This window comes from Podarcis erhardii (genome assembly GCF_964252035.2).
Source record: "Podarcis erhardii genome assembly, chromosome: 9".
Lineage (NCBI taxonomy): Eukaryota > Metazoa > Chordata > Lepidosauria > Squamata > Lacertidae > Podarcis > Podarcis erhardii.
Window position 1 is genome coordinate 52,130,746 of NC_138512.1, and position 6,641 is coordinate 52,137,386.

At 43.4% G+C, this 6,641-nt stretch overlaps 1 long non-coding RNA gene across 1 annotated transcript; it reads right to left on the bottom strand.

Annotated features, from left to right (window-relative positions):
- On the bottom strand, window positions 1-922 carry LOC309350548. The gene is made up of 2 exons (XR_014160461.1): window positions 720-922; window positions 1-360 (listed from the first exon to the last, which is right to left on the bottom strand). It is a non-coding gene; the product is annotated as an uncharacterized lncRNA (long non-coding RNA).
- Between the last annotated feature and the right edge of the window lie 5,719 nt (window positions 923-6,641).

Here is a 6,641-nt window from a genome sequence, read left to right on the forward strand (position 1 = left end):
TACTGTCCATTGAGAGAGACTTTAATGTAGATATCAATTCCATTGTTGAAAAATTTGCGCTAATTAAAAGCAGGCGAATTTAAATTAATCTGTATATACAGATTGATATCTTGCACTTCTATTAAAGAATTACAATTAGAGGTACAGGATTGAGGAAGTTGGCTCCATCTAGCCCAGTCTTGGATCATCTCCAGGGTATGGTTTCATTTTGATGTTTAGTTTTTGTTCTTGATATTTTTTGTCGTTTACGATGGTTGTGATACGACATATAATAGCATGGCCCATGCTAGGTTACTACATTTGTAGATTTGTATTCATAGACCTGCTGAAAATGTGGAGAATGTGTAATGCATGTTCGCACTCAATACAGTGGTGCCCCGCAAGACGAACGCCTCGCAAGACGGAAAACCCGCTAGACGAAAGGGTTTTCCGTTTTGGAGGCGCTTCGCAAAACAAATTTCCCTATGGGCTTGCTTCGCAAGACGAAAATGTCTTGCGAGTTCCTGTGGGATTTTCCCCCTTCCCCCCCCCCTTTTCCTAAGCCGCTAAGCCGCTTATCAGCTGATCCGCTGATAAGCCGCTTAACAGCTGATCGCTAAAAGCCGCTAAACCGCTAATAGCGCTAATCCGGTAAGCTGTCAATGGGCTTGCTTCGCAAGACGAAAAAACCGCTATACGAAGAGCCTCACGGGACGGATTAATTTCGTCTTGCGAGGCACCACTGTAAAGTGTTTGAAAATAAACTTGTATTTAGATGCATTTTACTTTAATTAAATCAGTATTTTCATAACAAACAATACATGTGCTTAGGGGGTAAGGGTTTCTTTAACTAATCTAGTGGAAGAGACTCGAGTGCTAAAATCCACGGGTTAGGGCGCGCATTTTATTTGCCTTGCCCCGGGTGCTGGCAACCCACGCTACGCCACTGATGAGCTGTGCGGTTCCCAGTCTCTGCGTTAACTTCACACTTCTTTCCTAAGCTCATTTAGGGAGAAGTTCTTTGAGTGAAATTCTTAATAAATTTTAAATGGGTGGAGTGGGGCAGAACCAGGGAGAGTCTGCCCTCTAAACATAAAGACTATTTTTTATTTTAGATTTTTAAGAATGCTGCAGTATATATACGTTTGAGCGCTGACCATTCATCTTTTTCAAACTATAGTCCGGCCCCCAACAGTGTCTGAGGGACAGTGAACCGGCCCCCTGTTTAAAAATTTTGAGGACCCCTGACTTAGGCATTTCATATTATTTATTTTGTTTACTTTCTCTTCTATTCTTGCTTATCTGTTCAAAAGATTATATTGCATTGGATCATTTGCTGGGTTTAATTATGGAAAAATGCAGCAGCTTAGAGCCCATAAATGGTAAGTAGGGAAAAAAGCAATCCCTGGTTATAAAAGTGCTGCTTTGGCCTGCCATGACAAGGTGCTTTCTGGTGATGGATTGCTAGAAATCGAGTCACACTTGCAAAGCTGAGTGGAGATGCACCCACAAGGGAAACTAATCAGGTATGGGGTACTGGAGGTGTGGATGTGACCGAGTCACCCCCATCAGCAGACGCTGTGGTGCCACCCCTTCATTCAGGAACATTCACCAGCTATGGGGAGACAGGAAGAGGAGCAGGTGAGTCCACATTATCAGTGCTGCCCCACCCTGATCCATTGGGTGCAGTTTAGAGCAGGGGTCAGCAACCTTTTTCAGCTGTAGGCCAGTTCACCGTCCCTCAGAAAATGTGGTGGGCCAGAATATTTTATTTTTTTTGAGGGGGGGGGGGAATGAATGAATTCCTATGCCCCACAAATAACCCAGAGATGCATTTTAAATAAAACGGACACATTCTACTCATGTAGAAACATGCTGATTCCCGGACCGTCCATGGGCCTTAGGTTGCCTACCCCGGGTTTAGAGGGATGCCATCCCATTTTCAGAGCCATCAGCCCCACTGGGTTTTCATCTTCTCCCAGCTACCAGGGAGAGGATTTGGAAAGGGGAATATGTTTATGTGTTTTCAACAAGAAATCCTTCAGGGGACCAAAACGTGGCAAATATCTGGAACTTGAAGCTAGGGTTCTTTCCAATGTGCAAGATGCGAGAAAAGACGGAATGTCTATTTCATGAGAAGTAATACAACTGAAGGCCTTGGAAATTGCAAGGACCTTAAACATACAGCAGAGGGAATTCCAGGCAAGTATTTGTTGGTGCTGTTGGTTTATGCAGAGAAATGGTCTCGCTCTTTGACGAAGCACTGGATTAGCACAGAGACTGCCAGCACATTTTGAGGAGAAACGGACTAATTTCCAGCGGTACGTCATCAAAATGCGTCACTCATACCCATTACACCAATCGGTAATGCTGACAAGACACCCATATTTTTTGACATGCCAAGCACTACAACAGTAGACTAGGGTTACCAGACATCCCTGTTTCCTGGAGACAGTCCCCGGATTTGCAAATCTGTCCCCGGACAAATTCCATCCCCAGATTTCATTAAATGTCCCTAGGAAACGTGGCGGCGGCGGCAGCGGCAGTTTCAGCAGCCCAGAGCCAGCCTGGTAGCGCAGTTGGCTCTGGAGTCTGGCTGGCTTCAGGAGTTGCTCGTGGCCGTGACGCCCACCATTTTTCCTTGCCAGAAGTCCCCATATGATGTGTTGCGCACAAGACACATGATGTGGGGACTTCCATCGAGGAAAAATGGTGGGCGCTGCAAGCAGCTCCTGAAGCCAACCAGACTCCAGAGCCAACTGCACTACCAGGCTGGCTCCGGGCTGCTGAGACTGCCGCTTCTGCTCCCATGTTTCCCGGGAACATTTAATGAAATCCGGGGACATTCTGGGGGTGGAATTTGTCCGGGGACAGATTTGCAAATCCGGGGACTGTCCCCGAGAAACGAGGATGTCTGGTAACCCTATTTCTAATCTAAAATGTATATAGGTTAAAGCACATCAAAACTTTGAGGAGAGAAGAGATGAACTGTAAATGAACTTCTAGATTAAGGATAAGAAACCTCCAGTTTGATTACTCTCAGTTGAGATGCTCCCCTTCTTAAATTTGCACTTACAGGCATTCCCCATATCACTTTTGCAAATGTCAGCTTTGGGGGGCTTGGCCCTCCCCCCCCCCCCCGATTTCCCAGGTTAGACAGTTGTCTTACTCTCTTCCTGTGGCACTGGCAACCTTTCTGTATATGCATGCACTCAATGGGTGAGTGCCCCCCCTTTTTTTAGTTTGGAATTAAGACAATGCTTGAAACAGAGGAGGCGATCCTGCTTTTGGCAAGAGCAGCTGACCCCAAAGTCCCATCCATGATGATTGATGCTATCACGCTACTGTCTGCCCTCTGTATTCTGCCTCAGCCTGTGGATATGTTAGCGACTATAGGTGATTTATCTTTTGGTTTAGTTGTATTTCATAGGTGGGCAGTCTAGCACTTGGGATCCTTTTAAAAATACATAAAAAACTGGAAGGCTACATCTAAATTGCAAGTTTTAATGTGCATGTAATCTGCACAACAGCCTGAAGCCTAAGAAGCACAAGCTGAACAAAGCTTGTGTAAGGTTTGGGGGTCATCCCTGCTTTGAAGCACCACATCTTACTCCATATTGCTTAGGAGAGTTTTTGGTTCCCCTGGATCCAAGGCAACATTGGTTCTTAACAGTTTTTGGAAATTTTAACAGATGTACAATTTATCAGACTCTTACATAGTTTCTTGTTGTGAGTGTATGAATGTCAGATTGCTGACCAGGGAGAAGAGACGGTGGAAGAAGATTGGAAAAAAAGTTTAAAAGTTATTTATAGAAATATTGTAAAATGAGTGTTAGAAAAATGTTGGAATGAAATTACATGGCTTTAGTAGAAATGATATAAGGAGTTAAGTACAAATAAGTTTTATGGTATTAATGGTAAGATAAGGTTAAATTAATTAAGATAAGAATGGATTTCCTGAAATAATTAATAACTAGAATACAAAAAAGGGAGGTGTGAGGAGGTCGATGAAACAAGTAAATGAAAGACAAAGAAATGGAAAAAATGGATGTGTTTTTAACTGTTTTTGCTTTTATTTTTGTTTTGGATGTATTGTTTTCTTTTGTGTGTGTATTGTAATGTATTGATTTGTTTTGCTTATTTTATTTTATTTTATTTCTTCTTCTTTCTGTAATCTTTAAACTTTTAATAAATATCATTTTAAAAAAAATTGCCATCTTTAAAGCACCTGGGAGTGCATCTCATTGAGACTAGCAAGAAGACATGGCTAGCACTGCACTGTCAGATAATCTGTTACTGATTTGTTTTCCTTACTCTTACATAGGCTTGAGCAAGTTCTGGCAGCATTGACACAATGAGCAGAAATGGATGAAATGGAATGATTCAAACCCATCTTGGATGGCCTGAAGAGTGACACCTCAGTGCCATTAAAGGTAACAAGTAGGGCCTGCAGCAAAAAAAGATTTTTCTGCACTTCTGCAGACCTCAAGGTGCTGCTGACACCTCTTTATTATTTCTCAGTCCTCATTTTGTCCATATAGCCCTGGTACTTATGTCTTGAATTTGCTACTTATTATACCAGCTTCTTGGACTTTTTTGTACAGCTTTGATATGAGTTAAGGAGTGAGTGTGTTTGTTCGTGTGTGTGTACACACACACACTGCAGAGTCTTAACTGGCAAACTTCTTATAACTTCTTTGTCAGGTTTACTGCAAGGGCTTAGCCTGCTATTTCTGAGAATGCTTGGCTAGATCTGACATGGAATCTCTCTTCAGTATTTCATAGGTTGCCTGCCTACAGTTGATCAATGCCTAATCATTCCATGAGATGAACTTGACTTCAGAGTTCATATCCGCAGTGAGCTCATGCGTTCTGGACTCTAGCAGATCCTCAAGGTGAGGTGCATCTTTCTTTTCTGCTGCCAGGTGTTTTTAGGGACATCTGATGTCTCAGTGCTTTGTTTGAAGTGTAAAAGAAGTGAGAGCAGCTGTGGGCTGTCTTGAATATGCTGAAGATGTGCACTGGACCAGCAGTTTCCCCAAATGGCCAGGATTTGCAAGAATTTTTAACACCACCTTGTTTACAGTCCCCCAATTGAGTTTGCTTCAGCAGTTGCAGAGCCTTTTATTTCTTAAGGGATAACGGATCCCTTAATGGTAAACTGGCACGGCGTGGGTGGCAGATTAGCTCCACATGGGGACTGACTTCCGGCAAGCAGCCACGGCTTCCTATTAGGAATAGGAAGCCAATAGGAAGACGCAGACGCCGCCTCCCCCCGCCCCAAACTCCGAAAGCCAGTGGGGAAAGAGCAGGTTTCGGAGCCATGGAGGAGGAGGAGGTGTCTGCGGCTTCCTATTGGCTGCAGGAGCTTCCTGAAACCAATAGGAAGCCACAAACGCCGCCTCCCCACCCATGGCTCTGAAAGCCAGCACATAAAGAGCGGTGTGTGTGCACGCGCACTCCTGCCTGCTGGCAGAAATGTTGTCGATCCCTGCTTTATAGGCTTGGTCTCAGGATGACTTAAGCAAGCCTGCACTCTTGCACATTGGCACTAACATTCTTTTCCATTTCCTTTCTTCTGCCTTACGACTCAGTATTTTAAGCTGATTGATGAATGTATTTCTCAGATAGTCCTGCACAAGAATGGTGCTGATCCAGATTTCAAGTGCAAGCACCTTGACCTTAATACTGAAGGTCTGGTGGGTGGACCAGGGGTCAGCAAACTTTTTCAACAGGGGGCCAGTCCACTGTCCCTCAGACCTTGTGGGGGGCTGGACTATATATTGGGGGGGGGGACGAATGCCTATGCCACACAAATAACCCAGAGATACATTTTAAATAAAAGGACACATTCAACTCATGTAAAAACACGCTGATTCCTGGACCGTCCACGGACTGGATTTAGAAGGCGATTGGGCAAACTAAGGCCCGGGGGCCAGATCTGGTCCAATCACCTTCTAAATCTGGCCTGCAGACAGTCCATGAATCATCGTGTTTTTACATGAGTAGAATGTGGGGCAGATGGCATTGTAAAAAGTAACACTGCATGTAAGTTAAATCTTCTTAAATTAGGCAGACCAGTCCCAGACCAGACACACATCAGAATTATGGGACTGGAAGGAGTCTTCAAACCCAAACCCCAGTGCTTTGGGATAAATCGCACATTCACATACATAAATGTGATCTCTCATCACTTGGTAATTCACAGCTATCCGTGCAAACTGGATGCATTTGAAAGTATTACATTTGAGTTAATGTCAGATGATATGAAAGTCTGTATTGGAATGTTTGATCTGGGATGGTTATCTTAAACTTACAGGTCATTACTTGATGATGCATTGCAGTCATCAAATGATGAATGTGCATGCATGAAAATGTCTACACACAGGATTTAAAATATCCTTCACAGATCTCTTAAAGACCCTCTTGTGATGTATTTTTAAACTATCTCATCCTGGCAAATCCTTCTGCCAACAATGTCTGGAATTCAACTCTCTCTAGGAAAGTTTATTAGAAGTGTCTTTGCAACAGTTACATTTGAAACATTTTCTGTTTCATGTAAAGAATGCAATCTCATTTTCTGTTTCATGTAAAGAACGCAATCTCCTTTTTCAGAGAGAGACTTTCAAGATACAGCAGCCTGTCTGTGGCAAATCACTCCT